This window comes from Phocoena sinus, chromosome 2 (assembly GCF_008692025.1).
Source record: "Phocoena sinus isolate mPhoSin1 chromosome 2, mPhoSin1.pri, whole genome shotgun sequence".
Taxonomy (NCBI): domain Eukaryota; kingdom Metazoa; phylum Chordata; class Mammalia; order Artiodactyla; family Phocoenidae; genus Phocoena; species Phocoena sinus.
In genome coordinates this window covers 169,757,631-169,783,327 of record NC_045764.1, presented here as the reverse complement: position 1 = coordinate 169,783,327, position 25,697 = coordinate 169,757,631, and the positions used below count along the sequence as shown (strand labels likewise).

The 25,697-nt window shown below is 42.9% G+C and overlaps 1 long non-coding RNA gene across 1 annotated transcript; it reads left to right on the top strand.

Annotated features, from left to right (window-relative positions):
• The first annotated feature begins 909 nt into the window (after positions 1 to 909).
• On the top strand, positions 910 to 25,548 carry LOC116748415. The gene is made up of 4 exons (XR_004348278.1): positions 910 to 1,037; positions 4,119 to 4,128; positions 14,094 to 14,096; positions 25,536 to 25,548. It is a non-coding gene; the product is annotated as an uncharacterized LOC116748415 (long non-coding RNA).
• Positions 25,549 to 25,697: the final 149 nt, after the last annotated feature.

The window sequence follows — 25,697 nt, the reverse complement described above, 5'->3', positions numbered from 1 at the left end:
TTCTTGGTGGAGTTAAAGAATATTTCCAATACTTAATATGCAAATCAAGTATATCTTTGTAGAAAAAAAATGCCGGGAAAGAAGACATTCATGGGAGTTTGAGACAAGAATGACAGGCTCCTGTACCTGGGCCTGCTTCACCAATACAGTTCTCTAAGCTCCTGGCCAGTTTCTGTGTCCAGCCCCTTCTGTGGGATGCTGTACCAGTCAGGAGGCTCTGGACAGCAAATAAAAGATATCTGAGGCAAAGAGGCTTAAACGATGAGGAAATGTATGTCTCACGTCTAGGCAGAGTGGGCTTCAGGCAAAGTTCTATCAATGTTTGATGCTCTCGTCAGGGACCCAGATTCTCTCCAGTCTCTTTACTCAGTCACCCTGAAGCTGGTCCATGGCCTGATTGCAATACGGTGGCCAGTGACGACAGGGCAATGCGCTTCCTTACACCCACCAGGAGAAGACAGGGAAACCCTTTTTTTTTTTCAGTTTACTGCAGCACTTTTATTTCCTCACAATGACACATTGCTGGGGCCTGATGTTCTCACACGACAGTAGAAAACCAAAATCTGTTGTCATCCCTTAAAGAATTGAGAATTGCGTACATAAACCTTACATAAATTAAAAGAATGAATAAATGTACAGTTGTTGAATTCAAACCATTTTTCCAACTCAAGGCAAGTGACAAACCACGGTGCCCTGGCGGGCAAACTTCGTAAGAAGGAAAGCAGGTAGAACTTGGTGCTGATTTTGACCTTGTATTCAAGTTAACTCTTCCCTTGGTACATGTTTAATACCCTGTGCATATCTTTGGTTGAAACCCCTATTTACATGCGGCTCCGTCACTTCATGGCTGTGGTGAGAGAACACGTTTATGGAAGAGAAGTCCAATGGCTTGATGAGAATCTGGGAGCCCACGAGTGTCTCGATCTGTGCAGGGTATTAATGTGTCAGAGCTGCATATTCCAGGATTTCTCTAGAGGCTGGCAGGAGTCCTGAACCAGTTGTCATTTCTCTCTTGCCGGTCTTATAGGGTTGGGAAGGTCCGAGTCTTAGGACCTGCTTTCCTTTCAGACAGGGGGACCTTTTAACCAACCTTCTGAATCTTTCCCTTCAGTCTGATCAGGCCAACTAAGGACACGTGGCCGCCCCTGGACAGATAATAGGCACGGGGGTAGGGGCTGAGGGGAGCAGTGCTGTGGACTGATGGGCTAGATTCATCACAGCTGTGGATGGATCTGGGGAGCCCCCCTCAGGCCCACCACAAGCCCCTCCTTGAGCCCTCCTGACTCAGCTCGTCCTCCTTCTTGGCTGTGCTTTATATTTGCAAGGCTCCGACTCAGCCCTTCTTGAGTGAGGTCCCATATGAAACCCCAGCAGAAGCCAGCTGGCCCCAAACCAGGCAATCAGCGTCGCCCCTGTCACCTATATCCCTCCTGCTGGAGAGGAGACAGGCTGCTCCTTTCTCAACACTACCCTTCATTTCACTCTTCGGTTTGGGACTTCAGTGGTTTCATAACAACTCCAGATTTCAAAAATCTAATTATTTTTTCTAGCCTCCATACCACCCCAGGAGATTGGATGATTGGGACAGCACCGCAGTGGTTTGTGGAACAGAGACGTTTCAGTAAACAGGGGTAGAGGTTATTTTTCCCATCAGGCTCCTGATTTCCTCACTGTGGAAATACAACCTGTATTGTATGAAATACAACCTACATGCAAATACAACCTGTAATTGCCAGTCAGGGTCTCCTCGGGGAACCAGTTGTAAGGTGCTGCGGGAGCGCGGCTTCCCTTGTTTCCAGGTTCCATGCCTCGTGCAATTGACTTTGGGGGCTGGGGAGGTTTTCCAGCTAGTGAACCTGTCACATAGCTCTCAGCTAATCTGACACTGCATCCTGGGCCAGTGGCAGCTACAATCCAGGAAGCCCAAGCCCCTAAAGTGATAAGTTTTGCAGCTGCCTTCCCGAAGTTAATGTAATTACGCCTCTGCTACCATTACTCTGGATGGGAGATTAGTCTATGGGGATCTCTCTAAATGCACATTAGGCCCACAGCCTCATCTGCATGTGGACCCCTTGCAAAGATACTCATTTAAGCTTAACAGAGGGAGAAATCACAGAATACTGGAAGCGGGGGAAAGTGGTACCTGGGGGGTCTGCAAGTCAAATTCTTGTAGAACCTGCATTATGGTCACTTGGGATGCTGGTCAAAAGGGACAATTCTTGGGCGTCAATACCACATTCCCCCCAAAGACATGAGTCAATGACCCAGAATCTCACCCCCAGTCTTCCCCCAGCCACACCCCTCCCACAAGCACAAGGGCTCTTATTTAGAGACGATAGGGTCACAGTAGGAGTTTATGGCACAGTCATAAAAAGTCTGGGTCTCCACATCCCTATACGACTCTAGCCAGGTCGGGAACTGGGAACGTAATATGCTAATGTTGCATCCATATCCTTCTACTTATGGGGCTGCTTTGTGGAGTAGTACAGATGCTGCCCTGCCCAAGGGCGTCTAGTCAAAGGGGTGAGCAGACTTCTCTTTCTGTTCCCCAAGCCATGCCCTCTGGCCTGGGCCCACTGCTGGAAGAAGCTCTGTCTTTTTTTTTTTTTTTACAATATGTGTTAGAGTCAAGTATACAGTAAAGTGATTCTGTTATACATGTATATATATATATATTCTTTTTCAGATTCTTCTCCATTATAGTTACTACAAGATATTGACTATGGTTTCCTGTACTATACAGTAGGTCCTTGTTGTTTATCTATTTTATATATATATATATATATATATATATATATATATAGTGTATATCTATTAATCACAAACTCCTAATTTATCCCTCCTCCTCTTCCCTTTCCCCTTTGGCAAACATAAATTTTCTATGTCTGTGAGTCTGTTTCTATTTTGTAAATAAGCTCATTTGTATCATTTTTATTAGTTTCCACCTGACAGTGATATCCTACGATATTTATCTTTCTCTGTCTGACTTACTTATCATGATAATCTCTAGGTCCACCTATGCAAATGGTATTATTTCATTCTTTTTATGGCTGAGTAATATTCCATTGTATATATATACCACATCTTCTTTATCCATTCATCTGCTGATGGACATTTAGGTTGCTTTCATATCTTGGCTTGTAAATAGTGCTGCCATGAACATTGGGGTGCATGTATCTTTTTGAACTAGAGTTTTCATCTTTTCTGGATATATGCCCAGGAATGGAATTGCTGGATCATATGGTAACTCTATTTTTAGTTTTTTAAGAAACCTCTGTAATGTTCTCCATAGTGGCTGCACCAATTTATATTCCCACCAATATCGTAGGAGGGTTCCCTTTTCTCCACACCCTCTCCAGAAGCTCTGTCTTTTTTTTCATACTTCTTTTCTCCCCCTATTTTTACCATTCAGTTCTTATATTCTATATTCGAATTTATTGTTTTATTTTTATGTTGTTTAGACACACTGTGTATGCAGTTCTTTTTGAATTTAGATAAAATTGAGACTGTGAAGTGTGCAGATCTTAAATGTACTGTGTGATGGGTTTTGACAAATGTTAATGCCCATGGAACCAACTCCCAATCAAGAAAATAAATATGTCCATTTCCACAGAAAATTCCCTCATGGCCCCTGCTAGTCAATCTCGACTTCCCAAAGGCGACCACTGTTTGGATTTATATCACCACAGAACACAATTGTTTGGCCTGTTCACAACTTCATATAAAAGGAATCCCATGTGGTCTTTTGTGTGGCTTCTTTTGTTCAGTATAACGTCTATGAGAATTGCACACATTGTTGTCTGTATTGGTGTCATTTTCTATTGCTGTGCTGCATTCCCTTGTAAGAATATTAGACTATTTACCCACTCACCTGTTGAGAGACATTTGATTTGTTTCCAATGTGGGGATATTTTAAATAAACCTACTGTAAATATTCTTGTATAGGAGTTTTTGTGGGCATATACTTTCATTCTTTTCCTTGGGTAAATATCTAGGAGCAGAATTCTTGGTCATTCCATAGAAGTTGAACTTTACAGGAAACTGTATGAGTGTATACAGTGGTAGTTTATACCGTATGAGTGTATAAAGTATAAGTGTAAGCTCTATAAGAAGATGAGAGCTTCGGGTGTTCTATCTGCTCACCAACATTTGCCATTATTCGATTTTTAAACTTTCAGCTCCTCACGTGGTACGCAGTGGGATCTCATTGTGGTTTTCAGTTCATTTTCTTAGGGACTAATAACGTTGAAGACTTTGTCATGTGCTTATTGCTCTTTGTATATCTTGTTTTGTGAAATGTCTCTTTAAACCTTTTGCTCAATTTTTATTGTGTTGTTTGTCTTTTCGTAATTGAGGTGCAGGAGTTAAAAAATATGTCCTGGATACCAGCTGTTCTTCAGATATACGTTTCGTAGGTATCTTCTCCCAGTCTTTGGCTTACTTATTCATTTTCTAAAATATAATACCTTTTGACCAGCAGATGGCTTTGATTTTGGTCAAGTCTAACTTTTCAAAAAATTTTTAGTGCTTATTGCTTTCTCTGTCCCACGTAGGAAACTTTTCCCTTCCGCAAGCCATGAAGATATGTTCCTATATTTGTTTTCAGAATTTTTATTTCAGCCTTTATGTTTAGGCATACGATTCATCCTAAATTAATTTTGCTTAATGATCTCGGTTCATTTTTACCCCATGTCATTATATGTTCTACAATTTACTGAAAAGACTTTTCTTTCCCCATTGGATTGCTTTGGCACCTTATAAAAAATCAAATAACCTACCTAAGTGAGAATTTTTTTTCTGGGCTCTTTATTCTGTTCTACTGATCTATTTGTTGATCTTTATGTCAGTACCATATTGTCTTGATAGATGTAGCTTTATGGTAAGTCTCAAGGTCTGAAGTTAGAAAGTGCAAGTCCTTCAACTTTTTTTGTTTCTTTTTAGAATTGCTTTCTATATTCTAGGTTCTTGTCTTCCCATCCAAATTTCAGAAGTATACTGTCAATTTCTGGAACTAAAAAAAAAAGACTGCTAGCAGTTAATTTGATTGGGATTGCAGTAAATCCATACATCAATTAAAAGGGAATTGACATCTATAAAACATTCAGTCTTGAATCCATGAACATAGTATAGCTCTCTGTTTATTTATATCTTTTATTTCTCTCAACATTGTTTTCCAGTTATCAGTATGTAGGTCCTGCATATCTTTTTCACATTTATTCCCAGGTATTTAACTGTTTTTGATATTGTAAATGCCATTGCTATTTAAAATTTAAATTTCATATTGTTTGCTGCTAACATATAAATATGATTGATTTTTATATATTAACCTAGTATTTTATGACCTTGCAAAATTCACTTATTAATTTAATAGTTATTTTGTAGCTTTTAAAGCATTTTATATGTAAACAATTATGTCACCTGCAAGAGTTTTATGCCTTCATTTCCTACCTTTATGGCTTTGATTTTTGTTGTCTATTTCCTGGCTAAAACCTAGTACAATATTGAATAGAAGTGATGAGAGCATGTATCCTTGCCTTGTTCCTGATATTAAGGGAAAAGCATTACATACTTCATCATTAAGTATAATTCTAGCTGTAGCTTTTCCATAACTGCCCTTTCCTTCAATTTCTGTTTTTCCAAGACTTTTATTATAAATGAGTGTTGAATTTTCGCAAATGTAATTTTTTGTATCTATAAAAATTATCACGTGTTTTCCCTCTTTGTCTTTTTTTTTTTTTTTTGCGGTACGCGGGCCTCTCACCGTTGTGGCCTCTCCCGTTGTGGAGCACAGGTTCCGGACGCGCAGGCTCAGCGGCCATGGCTCACGGGCCCAGCCGATCTGCGGCATGTGGGATCTTCGCGGACCGAGGCACGAACCCGTGTCCCCTGCATCGGCAGACGGACTCTCAACCACTGCGCCACCAGGGAAGAAGCCCTTTCCCTCTTTGTCTTAATATGACAATTTACATTGTTTGATTCTCAAAGCATCAGCCAAGTTTGCATTCCTGCAATGAAACCCATTTAGTCATGATGCATTATTCCTTTTATTTAGTACTGGATTTTGTATGATAGTATTTTGTTAAGATTTTTCATGTTTATATTCATGAGGTGTATTTAATCTGTAATTTCTTTTTTATGTAATGTCTTTGTCAAGTTGTGGCTATAGGGTTATGCTGGCTGATTATTTCTGCAGAATAACCCTTCTTTCATCCTTGATAATAATAGTTTATTTATTTTTATTTTGTAACATCTTTATTGGAGTATAATTGCTTTACAGTGGTGTGTTAGTTTCCGCTTTATAACAAAGTGAATCAGTTATACATATACATACGTCCCCATATCTCTCCCCTCTTGTGTCTCCCTCCCTCCCACCCTCCCTATCCCACCCCTCTAGGTGGTCACAAACCACTGAGCTGATCTCCCTGTGTTATGCCACTGCTTCCCACTAGCTATCTATTTTACGTTTGGTAGTGTATATATGTCCATGCCACTCTCTCACTTTGTCCCAGCTTACCTTTCCCCACCCCCATATCCTCAAGTCCATTCTCTAGTAGGTCTGCATCTTTATTCCTGTCTCGCCCCTAGGTTCTTCATGACCATTTTGTTGTTGTTGTTGTTTGGGGTTTTTTTGTTTTTTAGATTCCATATATATGTGTTAGCATATGGTATTTGTTTTTCTCTTTCTGACTTACTTCACTCCGTATGACAGATTCTAGGTCCATCCACCTCACTACAAATAACTCAATTTCGTTTCTTTTTATGGCTGAGTAATATTCCATTGCATATATGTGCCACATCTTCTTTATCTATTCATCTGTCGATGGACACCTAGGTTGCTTCCATGTCCTGGCTATTGTAAATAGAGCTGCAATGAACATTGTGGTACACGTATCTTTTTTAATTATGGTTTTCTCAGGGTATATGCCCAGTAGTGGGATTGCTGGGTCGTAGGGTAGTTCTACTTTTAGCTTTTTAAGGAACCTCCATACTGTTCTCCACAGTGGCTGTATCAATTCACATTCCCACCAGCAGTGCAGGAGGGTTCCCTTTTCTCCACACTCTCTCCAGCATTTATTGTTTGTACATTTTTTAACGATGGCCATTCTGAATGGTGTGAGATGATACCTCATTGTAGTTTTGATTTGCATTTCTCTAATGATTAGTGATGTCGAGCATCTTTTCATGTATTTGTTGCCCAGCTGTAAGTCTTCTTTGGAGAAATGTCTATTTAGGTCTTCTGCCCATTTTTGGATCAGGTTGTTTGTTTTTTATTTATTTATTTATTTATTTATTTATTTATTTATTTATTTATTTTAAGGGTTGTTTGTTTTTGTGATATTGAGCAGCAAGAGCTGTTTGTATATTTTGGAGATTAATCCTTTGTCAGTTGCTTCATTTGCAAATATTTTCTCCCATTCTGAGGGTTGTCTTTTCGTTTTGTTTATCAGTTGTTGAGGGAAGGATATTGTAAGCAGCTCTTTGCAGGAAACCCCTTTTCTTGACAATTTAAGCAAAGCTACGCTGTAACTAACTTTTAAACCACGTGCCTCTATGCTCTACTCATCTTGGGCCCTAACACACCTTTCAAATTTTTTTTTCTTTTCTTCTTTTTTTAAGTTTATTTTTTATTGAAGTATAGTTGAATTACAATATCGTGTTAATTACTGCTGTACGGCAAAGTGACTCAGTTATACGTATACATACATACTTTTTCATATTCTTTTCCGTTATGGTTTATCACAGGATACTGAATATAGTTTCCTGTGCTATACAGTAGGACCTTGTTGTTTACACCTTTCAAATCTTTTTTTTTTTTTTTTTTTTTTTGCGGTACGCGGGCCTCTCACTGTTGTGGCCTCTCCCCTTGTGGAGCACAGGCTCTGGACGTGCAGGCTCAGCGGCCACGGCTCACGGGCCCAGCCGCTCTGCGGCATGTGGGATCTCCCTGCATCGGCAGGCGGATTCTCAACCACTGCGCCACCTGGGAAGCCCCTTTTCAAATCTTTTGATCACACAGTACCTTGCCTAACCTGTTGGCTTTTTCCATAGATCAAAAAGTAGAAATGAAGAGTGAGTAATTAACAGATGACCAGATCTCTTCCCTAGCTTCCTCTTCAGTAATCTCATGAACAAACTGTGTGAACTAACTGTGTAAACAAGATAGCATCTAAAGAAGTCGACGAGTCTGCACACAGTGGGGGGATGGCTATGAGTCTCATCTCCATCTCAATGACATTACTTCCCCCTTTCCTTTTAAAACTTTCATGGCCGAACAGAATCTTGGGAGTCGGTTTTCAGGGAAACGGAGTCCACCTTCTCCCGGCTTTCTGATTAAAAGCAGTGCTTTCTTTTCTACCAAAACCAGCCTCTCGAGTATTGATTTTCGAGTGGCGAGCAAAAGACCTAAGTTTGGTAACAGATTTTTCGCCTTCTGTAGATTACAGCCAGAGTTCCCTTCCCAAAACATGCTTTAAATCACAATACCCTTCTATTCAAAAACTGGCAAAGGGTGCCCAGGGTGTGCAGCTACACCAAACCCAATAGCATGCATGGCTTTCCAGGCCCTCCAGGCTCCATCCCTGCCTGCTTCTCCAGCCTCACCTTTCACCTTGCAGCGTGATCAGGGTGTTCATGAAGGGTCTCGTGCATGAATGAACATGCGGAGGAGCATGGCAAGTGTCAGAGAGCAGAACTTACTCTCTCAGGCTTCCCTGGAGCATGACAAGCCACACCTCAGCCATCCCAAGAGCTTCAGTTGTGTTGGCCCTTTGAAAGCCCCTCGCTGGAACAGCAGCTTAAGAGCATCCCTTAGCAACTGGTAGTTTTCAACAGGTAAAAACATGCTCACGGTGTGTGTCAACCTTTGGTTTCTGGTTATTTGTCAAGCTGAAATAGGCAGTGAAAAGGAAGCAATGTACCACCATGATATCACATAGGGCATGGGCTGCTCTCCAGTTTCTGAAGAGGAAGTTGAGATTTTCTTTATACAAGTGATACAAGTTGCAGAACAGGTGAGTGGATACAGGAGAGGCCTCTTTGAAGACCAGTAAAGTGGCTGTCAACAGTTAAGTAGAGTTGATTTCTTCTGGCATTGCCAAACTTTGGAGTTTCTCCTGTAGGGCCTCCAGACTCCAGCCCTTGGGCACTTGTTCCGGCAGCTCCTTCAGTGGAGGATGCCATGTCCCTTCTTCCTCACCTTTTGGAATTGAGCTCATCAGTCAAAGCCCTGCTTCAATGCCTCCTCCTCCATAAAGCCTTCCTTGATTTTCTTCTCAGAGTTGCTTCCCCTGCCCCATGAGAGTTTGCTCATATCCTATTTTAGTGTAAAGTAATGGAAGTAAACAGAGGCTTGGAAACAGACTCAAGTTTTTGTCCTGGGTCTGCCACATGTTCGCTTTAAGATGCTGGCCCAATTACCTAACATTTCTAAGCCTCTGTTTTTCTCATCTGTAAAGTGAATAATTGGAACTGCCTCATAAGTTGTTGTAGGATTAAATGAGGTTATACCTGTAAAGTACCGCAGCACTAACATGTAACAGGCACTCAACTTATGTGAGGTATGTTGATGATAGGGTGACGATGATCTTGATTACTTGGTTGATTCTGTCTTGAATTACAGGTTCTTGTCACCCGTCTCCTCTACTGAACTATAACCTCCTAGAAGAAGGAAATTTTGTTTTGTTTTCTGTATCTCAAACATCTATTGTACCCCTAGACCCTAGTAAGCACTCAGCAAATGTCTTTTTAAAATGCAAAATGAGATGAAGCAGACTCTAAAACTGAAACATGAAAACACATTTCTATCACAATATTTGTAAAGGACGCACAATTTCTGGACTCAGCCAGAAGGGTAAGCATTCTATCAGAGAAACATTTTTGCAGATTTGTTGAATGTGTTTACCTGAGCTGCAGCATGCCAGGGGAAACGTGAGGTCAGACGTACTTCTGACTTGTATTTTGGAATTCTTGTTGGCATTTTGCCCTTGTTGAGTTCCTGTGGTTGTAGCTACAGGATGCAGGGTGGGGTCACCTGGGAGTTGTTAACCCTGTTTTGGAAGCTGGCACTGCCCTGCTTGTTAAACACTTCCCTCCTCCACACACTAGGTGATGGGCAGGGAAGGGACCGAGGGATGGTCCAAGGCCAATCTCACACATCACCCATTAATGTATTGGTCCAGAGGGAATGGGCTGGCATGTGTTTTCCCATTCTTGGCACACAGAAGTGTTTGTTCTGCCATGTCCAAGGCAGCTGCAGGCCTTAAACAATGGTGAATGATATATTTGGTAAAGTTTATTTGAGTTCCAAAGGGTTGCTAAGCATATTAAGTAGCTGTCCTCCTTTTTCAAACCCAACCAGTGGTTCCGCATTTATCCAGGAGGAATTTCACTTAGCTTCCGTGAATTTTTCAAGGTGTGTTTTATCTCTCCCTTCAATCTCCCTAGCCTTTGGAAAATGATCACTGTGCCTCTCAACCTTCTAGCCATGGGTGGTCAATGTTATGAATATCTTAAGAATTAAATTTAAAAATTCTATACATTAAAATATTTAAAGATTAATCACAAATGAGTCTTAATCCATTCTGTAATAGAATCATAGTTCTTTTTGCTCTGATCCACCGTGTCGATGTCATGTCTAAATTGGCAAGATGTCCTACCTAAATGTACTGCAGTGTGTGGGTTAATCTTTGGGGAGAACGCTGTTACACCACAGTAGCAAAACATTGCTCCAAATCCCTGCGTAATATGCCCCCTTTCTAGTCTGCCTCATGGCTCTAAAAATTATCATGAACTAAACAAGTTCTTCCCTTGGAGGATGAGTCTTCAGTAGAAATCCAAACAGAGTCATGAAATACTTGTTTCCCCAGAATGAATCGGACACAGGCCAGGAGTTGGTAGATGCCCTGTCAAGCTATGAAATATATTTTGTATGTTTTTTTTTTTAAACAAAATTGCTTGTAATTTGTATGTTATTTCATAGTGTTTTCCTTGCACTTACAAGATATTATGAGTATTTTCTTATGTCATCAAATAGTTTCCTCCACCATCATTTTTAATGGTTGCAGAGTATTTCATTGAATGATTGTCCCATTGTTTATTTCCCTAAAATATTATTGTTGGATGCTTGGAATAATTATATCTTAAGATAATTTATTAATTCATTTGTCAAATATCCAGCAGGCATCAAACACATACCAGGCCTTCTAGGGATAAATAAGACACAGTCCTGGTCCTTAAGAAGCTCCCATTCTGGGGGAAAGATTTTTTGATAAACTGTGCTAGAGGAAGAATTCTACTCACAGAATAATGGACGTGGCACAGGCCACAGGCCAGACTTCTCTAATGGGTGGGGACTGTCCCTAAAGCCTGCTATCCTCTCTCACTCCAAAGTGCTCGGGCCCTGAGCTCCACCTGTCAGAGGTGGGAGGCTTACCTTGGGCCAGGTGCCAGCAGTCTCCTCTCCTTTCCACCTTCTGCTAGGAGAATGGGTATCAACCCTTCTGCATGCTAGTCTCAGCTGGTAGATTTTTTAAAAAGCCAATGCCCAGGCTGAGCAATAATAACGAGGAATGGGGCTTGAGTGGTGGTGTGCTGATAAATATTGAACCATCATCTCTCAAGAAAGTATGCATATTTACACATAAAGTATGCTTATTATAAATTTTACCAGTACAAAAGATGTTTAGGACACAACTTACAAATAATTTAAAATATGCAACACTCCTTCTTGTAAATTCCATACTAACAGTTGATTCTTACAGAAGGATCTTGCCAAACCAGAGTCAACCTCTGGTTTGCGAATGACAAAGGAATATAGTTTTCCCATGAACGTTGGTTTATATTTTCATTTATGTTAATGTAAGCAGCTTCTGGCAGGAAAGAGCTCTCTGCAGGAGGCACCTTTCTGTCTTAACCTTAAACCAGGCATCCCCATGCTCTACTCATCTCCAGCCCAAGCACACCTTTCCCTTCTTTTAGCCACACAATACTTGGCCTAACTTTTCAGTTCTTTCCATAGATCAAAGAAGTAGAAATGAAGAATAAGTAATTAACTGAGGACCAGATATCTTTCCTAGCTTCCCCTTCAGTAATCTCACGAACAGACTGTGTGAACAAGACGGCATCTAAAGGATCACAAGTCAACAAGCCCGCACGTACGCCTGCACGCAGTGGGGGATGGCGACAACCCTGACCCCTCATCTCAATGATTAACTGAGATTGCTTCTCTTTTTCCCCTTAAAAACTTTCATGGCTGAGCAGATTCTTCAGAGGTGGTTGATCCATCATCTCCCCAGATTGCCAGCATTCTGATTAAAGGCACCTTTCCTTTGCTACCAACATTTGTGAGTACTCATTTTGTAGGTGGTGAGCAGCAACACCCAATTCATTCAATAACATTAATAAGTACGATGAGGGGCTTCCCTGGTGGCACAGTGGTTGAGAGTCCGCCTGCCAATGCAGGGGACATGGGTTCGAGCCCTGGTCTGGGAAGATCCCACATGCCGCAGAGCAGCTGGGCCCGTGAGCCACAACTACTGAGCCTGCACGTCTGGAGGCTGTGCTCCACAACAGGAGAGGCCGCGATAGTGAGAGGCCCGCGCACTGCGATGAAGAGTGGCTCCCGCTCGCCGCAACTAGAGAAAGCCCTTGCACAGAGACGAAGACCCAACACAGCCAAAATTAAATTAATTAATTAATTAAATTAAAAAAAATAATAAGTACGATGAAAGTGAACCAACCAAAAAGTGTGACACGAGCAACTTCTGCTGGATTGGATGACGGTTTTTGAATACTGGAAGAATATTTTCTCCCCTTTTTCGAGTACGATTCATAATACGACAGCTACAAAAAATGGTACTTTTTGTAGTTTAATCTGCACTATTTACATTTTCTCCATCAATTTCTTGAGTGTAGGAGTTCAGTGTAGAAACAAATCAAGCTCTGATTTGTAGTATTTGCTGATTCCTATGGTGTAGATTCTCCTGTGGCCAATTTCGAACCACTGATGTGACATCACTACGTGCAGAGCTGGAAGGAGGTGTGCAGCAATGCCTCATTGTATAGAATTTCCATGGCAATGATAAAATAGACCGAAGGGCCTCAGAAACATAGGTAATAGTAAAATGTAGTAGAGTAATTAGGAAATCGTGGCTTTTGAGTCTTTTCTACCATTAAAAAATGTAATTTACTTAATTATAAGCTTATATAGCTTAATGTTTGATTATATCCTGCAACACTTGTGAAAATTTAATAACCAGCTGTCATAGGCCAGTAAAAGCTAGTCATCATGTACCACTGGGTGGAAGCCCAGGCAGAGGGATTTTTCCTAAGCTTCCCAAGTGATTTTGATATCTAGCCATTGTTGAGAACCACTGCCCAGGGCAGATGTCTTCAAACTTTTTTGCTGGTTGTTGGGAAGGGGAAATTTTCCCCATTACCTCCCTTGAGTTCCTGTGGCTGGACCAATAATAAAACTGACAACAGACAGATTAACAGGAGAAAAAGAAATAAATTTTAATTTGTGCGCATGGAGGTCTCACAGAAATGGTACCTACGAAGTGGCCAAAGCTTTTATACTTTTTTAGACAAAGAAACAATAAATGTGTGAGGAATTGACAAGACAAAGAAACTTAGGCTTTGGCTGCTTAATTAGTGATGAATCTAAACAGAGTTGTCTTGGGGGAGTCAATGAAAGAAGTAACAAGGTTTGTTTATAGGGGCTTCTCAGCTCCAAATTTCCTGTCTCTGGTGATAAGGGTGCAGGTGACGTAATTCTCTCTGAGCATGGGCATTAAGCGCTAGAAAAAGCCCTCTGAGTTACCATTACGATTATCACCGGTTCACAACTGATTCAGGAACAGAACATTTTGGCAAATTACGTTCGTTATTAAACAAAAAAGTAAAATGTTATTGGAAATGCATCTCCATGTATAGAGATGTATAGAGATTTCTCTCTCTGTTAGTTCATGCTCATGAGTGTCTATTATTACAAGAATGCAGCAGGGGCCAGCATCAGTTCTATTTCTATTTTCCACTTTTATAGATGTAAGTTCTGAGAAGGATTTCTCACATAAACAAGTAGGTGGGAATAGGAGAGGGTTTGCTTCAGACTTTACCCGATTCTTCGATTTGTTAAAGAGAAAAGCCACAGGCCCCAAATGACCACTTGTTCTAAAGCCCATGATACTGATGCTGAAAACTCAACCTCTCTGCACCAGTGCCAAATCAAATCTTGGAGACAAAGTTTTGGGCGAAGTAGAAAAGAATAGCTTTATTGCTTTGCAGGCAAAGGGAGACACAGCGGGCTCATATCCCTCAAAACGGTGTGTCCCAACCCAGGGGGATTTGGTGAGGAGTTTTATAGCAATGGTTCAAGGGTGGAGTTGCTGATAAGGATCGGGGTGTGTGCAGGGCCTGAGCTCCTTTAATCTGGCCTCACATGGTCTCCTGATGAGCTTCTCTGGTTCTCCAGAAATGAAGAATGCTTCATCAAGTACTTAAAATCTTCCATTTGCTGGGGGTTTTAGTTCTGTAGATGAGCTCAAAGATACTGTTATATGTATCCCTTTAGGCAGAACCAGGACCCTGCCCCAAGGCTGCACTATTGTTTCTTGACTGTTCCTCCCTTGTCTCTGCATAACCTCCCTTCCCTGACTAGCAACTGTTTGAACCTGCCCTTTGGAACTCAGGGAAGGTCAAGAGATGGGGGACACAGAAAGGCTTTTGTGCCCAGGAGCTCCATAGGGTCTGCTCAGTTTCAATACCAAACCCAGATTTAATACCTGACCTAATTGCAGTTTCAACCTTCTCCTAGAATGTAGTCTTAATTGGCCAGTCCAGAATTTTCTGGTCAGCTCTGATGAAGCTATCTGTCACAGGAGCCCTCTCTTCCTCCCAAAGGAAGAAGAGGTAATCTGCGTGGTAGACCCTCACCCTTCCCCCAAAAGAAGGTGACCAGGTCTGAGACAGTCTTTTCTTTTGTTAATAACTTCTTTGCCCCATCCATCTTCTATGCAAACCCTCCATTTTGTACAGCTCCTGAAACACCTCTCCGGTTGCTAGGTAGGGTGTTCCCTGATCTGTGAATCATTGAATAAAGCCAAATAGAGCCAATTTACTTGGTTGAATTTTTGGTTTTTAACAGATTGTTTTCCAAGTTGTGTGCCAAAATTCCCATAATTATCTCTCATCAAAAATGATTTTTAATACTCTATCAGAACAATTATTAGGTCCATCTTCAATTTAGTTGGAAGAACGGAAACCCTCTGACTAACACAAAGGGTATTTAGACGTGGGTATTTCTAACTGTCCCTTTGTTTCGCATTCTGAGGTCTTTTACACCCCAAGTGTTGACTGAAAAAAAAAAATGCACAACCTAAAAGTTGAGCATTATGCTTTACTTGGCAGACAAAATTGAGGACATGAGCCCGGGACACAGCCTCTCAGATAGCTCTGAGGGACTGCTCTGAAGAGGTCAGCGGGGAGCCAGGATATGTAGGAGTTTTTGCCGCAAAGACCAGGCAGTCAGAACATCAAAAGATTACTGTTAATTAAAGAAAACCAGACATCTCAAGTTAAGGAATTCAGCGCTTTTCTTTGTATGGGAAGTTGCAAGAGTCTGGGCTCATTGAAAGCATTCCTTTGAAATGTACCCCAGCTCTCTGGGGCCAGAATCCTCTGCTTTCTCATCCCAAGTCTCTAGTCAGGGTGCATCGTTGGAGAGTGGCTGCAGTGGCTGACTGCTAGATGGTGGGCATCCTGTCTCCATCCTGAGTTTCCTCAGGGCTCACCGTGGGGGATGGCTGTAAAGAGATGGCTTGATGGCTGCCACATCTTTGTTCATGGATATGGCAGGCGACAATTTTTCATTGACGCAAGGAATTCACCACAGAAAAGGGGTGAGAGGTCTGCCTGCCCTCAGTGAGGTGGGAGAAGGCTGGAGGAGAAAGGAGGAAGCTGCCTGCCTCTTGGACTGCAGGCTGGGCTCTGGGGTAGATGGGCTTTAAGTAAGAGTCAGCTGGAAATGGAGGATCTGGAGATTCATTCCCATAAATGACGCACGTCTCAAAATCCTTTTGGTGAGTCTTCCTGTGCCCCGACGGGCATGTGTGGCCCTCTTTGAAGACCATTGCTCTAGACTCTCCTAGAGAAACCAGGGGAGGCCCCCTGGAGCTCCCCAAACCCAGCCACAGCTGTGCCCTGTGGTGCCAAGGATGCAGTGGTGCCTGCAGCTGGGGCGGGGATGGGCTGGCTGATGCTGCAGCATCTTCTGGGAGGACATTAGAGCTACAGCTCTGCCCCCATGACCATGGCTTCCTGGACCATTTTCCATGGAAGGCAAGAAAACTCTGCTTCTAGCAGGAGCCGGAGCCATCAGGTCCCTGCACCTCAGTTTTCCAATTTGAAAATGGAATTTGCAACACCAGCTTCCCAGAGTTGTTGTGGGATGAAATGAGGCAAAGAATAACGAATGCTTTGGAAGCATCAAGCATGAAAGAGCTCAAGGAAGCGGTTCTTCCCTCGACAGAGCCCAGGAGCAGTGAGGATCTAGGGTCAGTGGGGCAAGAGGCTCCACAGTTGTAGGAACTTGCTCTGCACTCTTCAGAAAAATTACCCCAAACTTGAAAGTAAGGTAAGTTGTGGGGTTCGGCAGGTCTTTTCAACATCTTCCTGGGGCCTCGATTAATAGGCTCGCCCAAGAAGAGCATACCTGTCTTCGACTTGGCTAGCGCATGTACCATTTGTGAAGTTACACACAGGTTTGTAGATTTCTGTCTGGCAGAAATGCCAATTTTTTGGTTCAGTAGAAAAGATAACTCCAAAGATCATGCCTTTATTGACATGGATCAGTTTTGTATCTAGTCCAGCAATTTTATTCTTATTCTAACTTAAATATATATATATATATTTATATATATTTAAATTATCCAGTCCCTCAAATGCTCCTTGAATCTGTTCTATTACTTTAGTGGTTACCTCATTAATGAGTTGAACGTTTCACGTGTTCATTCTATATATTTTTTCATTCTACGTGAGAACCATGTTTTAAACTTCTTGACAGTTACACTTAGTGCTCAGGACTGGTTATATATAGAGATCATTTATATATATAATTTCCTTGGATCTTGTTTAATTCTCTTGATAACCTTGGAAATAGACATTATCATCCCCATTCTACAGTTGAAGAAATGGAGGCTTGCAGAGGCAATGGTGCTTGACCAAGCTGTCCCAGATGGTGAGAAGTAAAGGATGGATAGTGTGAGGGGGATGTGAAAACTAAACTTTTAAGGTCTTGGGGTCCTTTATTTACTTTTGGCTGAAAACAGGTGAATTTTTAATGCCAAACTCATGTCCCTCCCCCTCCACCCTACCATCCCCCCAGCCTGCCAGGCCCCAGGCTGTGTGAACTTGCCCTTCTCTGAGCTCCTCTGATTCTTGCTGTGGGATTAGTCCACCTACAGTCCTGCAAACTATTCCTCAGACCAGACCAGTGACGCAGTGGCCCCTGAGGTTGACTCGCAGGCTCCAGAGCCCCCTTGAGTCCAATTCCTAGGGACTGAGCCTTTAGGTGCACCAAATTACCTAGGAGGAGGTGAGGACCCCCTCTATGAGGTCCACCGCAATCCAGAATCCCCTCGTCTCCAACATCACAGGTGGCTGCCTGGCCTGGCAGGGAGGACTGAGCTGCTGAGCAGTGAGGGCTCCCTAGCCCGCCCGTAGCCACTGCTCCCACTAGGGGGGCCCATCAGCCCTGGGGACCAGGGGCAACCAGAGTCCCTGATGGCACAAGTGGCAGAAATCTCCCTTTCCAACCAGGGATTGAGGTGTGTGTGTGTGTGTGTGTGTGTGTGTTCATTTTTGACCGGTGATTAAGTGGAAACAAGTTGACAATCCACAGTATTTTCCTTCCCAACCCTCATTTTCCAGGTTTACTTTTAGACCATTGTCCTGGTTAGAGAAGACCCGAGAAGGATCCAGTAGTAGCTGAGAAAGAAGAACATTCAGCATGTGGTCTCAGGACTGGTTAGGGTTTGAGAAGTAGAAAAGGTCTAATGCCTTAATCACGATGATGAGATGCTCTAACCAGCAAGATTACTTTGACAATGAAATTCATATCAAGAATAATTATAAAACTCTGATCCCTACAGAATAAATGTTATTAAATAATTAAAATTTTTAAATGGGATTGTATGACATTTTAGATCCTGTCACCTGCTCTTTGCACTCAAGAACAAAGTATAAAGATCGTTTCGTTTGATCACATTCCCTCATCTATTCATGCTGCATAATATTCCATTGTTTGCATGGTCCACAATTTATGTAATAAATCCCTATTGATGGGCATCAAGGTGGCTTCCAGTGCTTTCCCCTCACTCCTTCTGCCTCCTGACTGCCCCTGGGGCTTCCCCCCGTGGCCCTACATGGCAGGACATGCCCCTTCCTCTTGTAAGAAATAAACTCTTCTTTCAAGGCTGTTGTCTTACCATACCTGATTAAAACAAAATCCTGGGTACATTTTAAAACAACAAGGAGGCCAACTGGGCTCCGGTTAAGGACATGGGCCGCCACCCTAGCTTTTCCTCCTGGGCCTTCTGTCTGTGCCACCCATTCCCAGACATCTGCCTTTCTCTGCTGGACTGTCCAGTCTCCTCCGTGTTGGCCTGGCCAATTCCCCCAAGTCTGTCAAAGTCTAGACTATGATGCTTTGGGCTACATTTGTTCAGTTTCCAAAACACTGCTTCTGGGTGCCCTGGGATGCTTACTCTGTTGGTACTCACTTCCCATCTCTGAGAGCTCTACACAAAAACTCAGATAAGGAGAACAATGGCATTCCTCTTTAAGGCAGTAGGGAGCCTGAGTGGACTGCACTGTCTGGAAGGAGCAGAAAAGCCGAGTTCAGTTGCAAGGGAAGTATCTTTCAGGAAGCTGACTTATTGCAAGGTTCCGTAGAGGTCTTCCTTCCAACAGAGATTTCAGATGTTGAGAACACCAGACAGTGTATGGTTTCCTAAATTAGAATGTCAAAGGGCTTCCATGAGGCTTTATTTTGAAATCAATAGCCTCTGTTTCCTTTTGAGAATTTCTTGAGAGAAATTCTTTTTGTGAAATCTAGAGGGGGGAGAAAAAGTGCCAGGAAAAAAATGAAAACTCAAGATGCAAAAAGATTCAGGGTTTTTCCTCAAGGAAAAAACCAGACGGTCCTCAAGTTGAGTTTCAATAGGCTCCAAAAGCCTTGTGCGCATCTGTAGACCAGGTGGCTCACATAGGAAGAGGCACAGTAGGAAAAACTAGAAAGGCGGAAACGTTTAACAGGTCCAAAATGGGGTTGGGGACCATTCTATGTTCTTTCTGGAAGCTTCATATACTTGGAGAGGGGGAGCAGTGTGCTGGAGATGGCTTGCCCAGGCTCACAACGCTGGTTATGCCTCTCTTCCCAACTCTGCGTTTAATAATGTCAGGTGGGCGGCTTGAAAGTGGCCATGGTGGGAATATTTACACCATGGCAATCAGCAATTGCTACAAACCAGCGCCTCTTTTTTTTCCCACAGAGATGGCTGTTAAGCGTTTATCAGCACATCACTGGCAACAGTTAAGGGTAGTGGGAAGGCATGTAGGAGAGAGGGAGACCCCTGAGCCAACTAAAAACGAATTGTAACCCTGGCCTGAAAGAGAGATTACTGTTGTTTGTAAATGCAGTATCAAATCGTGGGAAGAGTATGGGCTTATGAGTCAGACAGGTCTGCCTGGGTTTGGACCCAAGCTCTGCTACCTATCAGCTTGTATCCTTAGGTACATTGAGCTTCAATTTCATTTGTATGAAGAGGAGATGGCAGTGGTATCTGTCTCTTCATGGGGTGCATCTGAAAGCAGCTCTTTTGCCCCTTTCCTGTTTGCCCCTTTCTATTCCCCTCTAACCTTAAAAGAACCTAATTATAGGAATGAGATCACCAGGCAATTTACCCTAACTCCTGACTCATGCTCTCCTGAATGCACACCATGCCTTGTTTAACCTGTTGATTCTTTTCCTACATAAAAAGAAGTAAGAATGAAGCAGTTTAAAAAAATGACTAGGTTTCTATCTCCAGGAGCCCCCTTAGCAATCCTGCAGGCAGATCACACAGGCAAGATAACATCTGAAGAAAGAGTCAGCCAGTCTGCACACAATGGAGAAAGATATAAAACCTAACCTCCTTCCTTGATGATTCACTGAGATTCTTCCCCCTTTTTCACCTTTAAAAACTGTCATGGCTGGGGCTTCCCTGGTGGCGCAGTGGTTGAGAGTCCGCCTGCCAATGCAGGGGACACGGGTTCGTGCCCCCGTCCGGGAGGCCACAATAGTGAGAGGCCCGCGTACCGCAAAATAAATAAATAAATAAACTGTCATGGCTGAAGAGAATCTTCAGATTTGGTCTCTGGACATGAGTCCACCTTCTCCCCAGATTGCCAACTTTCCTGATTAAAGCATCTTTCCTTTCTACTGACACCTGCCTCTTGAATTATGGGCTCTTCAGCAGTGAGCAGCTGAACCTGAGGTTGGTAACACATCTGGTGAGCCAGGTACTTTGTACACACTCTCTATAACTCTTGCATGCCTTTAATGAATGCAGAAAAGCATTTATTCACTTAGTTGGTAAGAATTTCTCGGGTACCTGCTAGGTCCAGTGTGCTGGTCATGTGATGTCTGATAGGCCAGCAGTGCACAGGAGGTGTAGACAGACTGCCAGAGTATGCAAGACAGAGCATGACTTTGTTGTGTGATGTGAGACCCAGCCCTCAACATGGCCCTCAATGAGCCCCGCACTGGGGTTCATACCTTTGTGTGGTTCTCTCCCACACTGAGTCAGAGCTGTCCTGTGTGACCTATAGCAAGTGGCAGAAGTGATGGTAGGTCACTTCCGAGATTAGGATGTAGAAGCCCGTGGTCTTGGCCTGGGGCCCTCTCTCTCTCTTGAGTCTTTCACTTCGAGGGAAGCCAGCTGCCATGCTGTGAGCAGCCCTGTGTCGAGGCCCATGTAGTGGGGTGCTGAGGCATTTCTCCAACAACACGGGAGCTTGGAAATGGCTTCTCCAGCCCAGTCGAGGCTTCCAATGACTGAGGCCCATTGCAGCCTCATGAGAGACCTTGAGTCAGAACCACCCAGCTAAGCCTCCTGTAGCTTCTGACTCTCAGAAACTATGTGAGACAATAAATATTTATTATTTTAAGCTGTTAAACTTGGGGGTAATTTGTTATCTAGCAATAGATAACTAACACAGATAAGTCTAAAGATTTCTCACTAGAAAACGTCTATGTCATTTTATGGATGGGGAAAACAGAAGTTGAAATATAGATATACAACCATAGATGCTAGAGAGAGAAGAAGTCTTAGAAATCATCAATTCAACTGCATCATTTAAAAAGAGAAGTAAAAAGAATATTTGTTATTAACTAGGCTTACAGCATCAAAAAACATTGCACCCATAAGGCCATTCCCCCATCATGTCAACTATTTGCATTTCTCCAGTCCCTTCCATGCTGGCTCTAAGCTGAATAATTACTATCTTATTTATTATCCTGGTCTGTATGCAATTTGTGGCCAATTTCTTAAAAGTTGACATGGTTTCATTTACACATTTTCATCTTTCTACATAGATACCACATTGGTCATTTAAAATGTTAGTATTCCACGGTAACAACAAGTCATGTTTCCCAGATCTTATAGTAAACATTTTTGTTGTGTATTATAAATAACATTATGAGAAACACTGATATACATGATCTTTCCATTTCCCCTCAGTCGTTTCCTTTGTATACAGTCTTGGGAAAGAATTAATGATATACTTTCTGGCTCCTGATATATGGAGAAGGGAGTGCCAGAGGAGGTGCCTTAATTTTGTCCATCCTACACTCTGACATACTGGAGGTTCAGAGACGGGTGCCCCCTCCAGATATCTGACACATGAATGGCCTCTAGGAAAAACTCACCGTGACAGTGGGTGGAGGGCTGAGCCAGAGGAATAACAGCCACTATTTATTGACAACCTACTGTGTTCTAGGCATGTTACAGTCATGATTTCTTATCCCTACAACAACTCTTTTTTTTTTTTTTTTTTTTTTTGCGGTACGCGGGCCTCTCACTGTTGTGGCCTCTCCCGTTGCGGAGCACAGGCTCTGGACGCGCAGGCTCAGCGACCATGGCTCACGGGCCCAGCCGCTCCGCGGCATGTGGGATCTTCCCGGACCGGGGCACGAACCCGTGTCCCCTGCATCGGCAGGCGGACTCTCAACCACTGCGGCACCAGGGAAGCCCTACAACAACTCTTATAAGTATTGTGTGTGTGTGATACATATATATGTGATATATATGTGATACATATGTGATACATATATCCTATTTTATAGATGGAGAAAGTAAGGCCAACCAACAAGGACCTACTGTATAGCACAGGGAACTCTGCTCAATATTCTGTAATAACCTAAATGGTAAAAGAATTTGACAAAGAATAGATACATGTATATGTATAACTGAATCACTTTGCTGTACACCTGAAACTAACACAGCACTGTAAATCAACTATAATCCAATATAAAATAAAAATATTTTAAATATTTTAAAAATTAGAAATTAAAAAAAAAAGAAAGTAAGGCCACATAACTGGTAAGTGATCAAACCAGTAATTCAAACCCAGATCTACTGGATTCCAGCGTTCTTTTCACTACCTCGTCTTGAAATCAACTTTAATTGCTCGTTGGTGTTACATTTTGCGACTACATTGACCCCTGCCGCCTTTCAGTTGATACTACCTGGGGACACGCAGGTCACAGCATGTTACCTTCCCAAGGACCACATCAGTTTCAGCATGGCACTGACGCATGACTGCATCTATTGACTGCAAACTCATCTGCTCTGGGGCCTACTAATTTCCTTCATTTCCCTGTTTAAGGCAAAGCCCTCAAATTAAATTTGACCTTTGCTCAAGGTCACCCAATGAGTTAGCTGTTCAATTCCGGCTCAGCCCCTCCCCCCATAAATTCCCTGTCCCTCCACCCGTCGTTCCCAGCCATCCAGCCTACCATTTGCATTCCAAGGAGGGGTTGAAATTAACCTTTTCTCCACCCACAGTTCTCCAGGAAAACTGGTTGAGAATCAATTTGTTGAAGCGTTTCCTCCTTTAGAAACCAAGCCAGAGTGTGACTAATTCCACTCATCCAGGCCTTTTCTGGGAGACAAAGACAGGGACACGGACTTCTGAGGCCCTCCGCAGGCCCCAGGAAACCTGGACAGCAGCCCTGCCAACCTTTGAAGTGTCGTTTCCTCAAAGCTGGGTCTCCAGGGCAGTGGTTCCAACTTCCACCTCTGGCGAATTGAATGCCTCCGTGGGAGAATGTCTATTTGGTAGTTGTTTTCCTGCGCTCCGGGCTCGTTCCCAAAATAGGTGTTTTACTCACTGAGGGAAGGGCGTCTTCCAGAAAGGAGGATGACATCCCGGGATGGAACTGGGGAAAGGGAAGGCAGAGGGACAATTAGACCTCTGGAGCTGGTCATTAAGGGAGGTGTTGTGGACTCGGGAGTCCGTTAATCAGATTTGGGGGAGGGGAGAGGAGGGGCCCGGAGGGCCATGACTAGTTCCAACAGAGTGGCTTGAAGTAGCTGCAGAGGTTTTGTTCTGTCATGAAGAGATCCTGCAATATTTCTTCTTCTTTTTTGAAATTAAGGTGAAATTCACAGTATATAAAATCACCCATTTAAAAGTGTATACAATATGGTGGCATTTAGTACCTTCACCCTTGTTGTGCAACCATTACCCCTACCTAGCTCCAAAACATTTTCACCACCTCAAAAGAAAATCCTGTACCCAGTGAGGAGCTATTCCGCATTCCTTTCTCCCCCAAGCCCTTGGCAACCTTTAGTATGTGTTCTGTGTCTATGGATTTACCCATTCCGGCTATTTTCTGTAAATGGAATTCTATAATATTTGACCTTTTGTGTTTGACTTTACCTAGCATAATGTTTTTAAGGTTCATCCATGTTGCAGCACGTGTCAGTACTCCATTAAAAAAAAAAAATCAAGATATAATTGACAGCCTCATTGCGGGGGGTGACCTGTGCAGTCCCATAGGGCCCTGCACTAGAAATGACCTCATGCTGGTTTAATGCTTTGTGGTGGCTGTCTTGAACTCTTAATAGTTTTATCTTTGAACTTGTGCTCTGTAAGTGAAGTCTGATAGGACCCTGGAGTGTGTGAGTAAAGGAGATACACACAGTAAGTGTGTCTGTAGTCAGATAGGATAGGGGTCCCCAGAGAAAGAGAACCAGGCATGGCTTTCCTGACAGAAGAGAAGCCATTTTTCACCTAAGCCATTTCGTGATCTGAGCCTGGCCACAGTGCTTACCCTTGAACAGGTCTCAGTAATTAATGATCTTAAGGGAACAAAAGAATGCAGAAAGAAACAACTGTTATCAGGCAAGAGGTGTAACTATAGCAAAGATACTATATCAGTTGTAATGACTCCCCATTCTGTTTCTATGGTAAAGATTAGCCTGAAACCTCAACCACCAGATCAAATGGAACCTAAAGGAGGATAAGGTTGACCTTTTCTGAACCTCACTTCAATCAACTACAGCTTGGACTCTGTCGACCACCCAAGCCCCTTCCTGAACATGTGTGTTCCCTGAGCTTAAAACTTCCCGGGACTTCCCTGGTGGCACAGTGGTTAAGAATCCACCTGCCAATGCGGGGGACACGGGTTCGAGCCCTGGTCCAGGAAGATCCCACATGCCGCGGAGCAACTAAGCCCGTGCACCACAACTACTGAGCCTGCACTCTAGAGCCTGCGAACCACAACTACTGAGCCCGTATGCCACAACTACTGAAAGGTGCGCCCCTAGAGCCCGCGCACCATGACAAAGAGTAGCCCCCGCTTGCTACAACTAGAAAAAGCCTGCATGTGGCAATGAAGACCCAACGCAGCCAAAACTAAATAAATGAATAACTAAATTTATGAAAACAAAACCAAAACTTCCCCAGTTTTGTTGCTCAGGGGGCACTGCTTTGGGAAAGATCCCGTGTTCTCTTTACTTGCTGCAAGTAATAAATCCTTCTTTCTCCCATGCTTTGTCTTGATTGTGTCTTTTGGTTCAACACCCACCAAGAGGCGAACCCAGTTTTCAGGTACCAGCTCCCTGTTCCTTGCACCCTATTCACACATAGTGCTCTTACACTCATGAACCATGACAAGCACAAGTTCAGAGAGACTCAAAGTGAGTACAAGGTGAGTGTGTTACAGCTACAACTGGACAAGAGGGTGCTCTGACACCCCCAAGAGGTCACACGTTCCTTTCTAATCAGAACTTGCTTCAGAAGCAGAATGTAGGGTGATGGTGTTTTAAGAAAGAGGAACCGAGGGACCCTATTGTATCCTTTCGTATTCATGTTATTCCCCTGCATTAGACAATCAGTTAAGGTGCAAACAATGACAGAAGAAAAGGGAAAGACAGGGTACCTCATAGTTGCTTTTCCTTTCAGTCCTTCCTTACCCATCAGTGAGCCCAAAGTAAAGAGTGTAGGTAGAATGCGTGCATATCGAGAAATAAAGTGAATCGATCCCTAATGTAAACTATGAACTTTAGTTAATAGCAATGCATCAATATTGGCTAATCAATTCTAACAGATATGAGATAGGGAAGAACCTTTGTACTGTATCACAAGTTAATCAC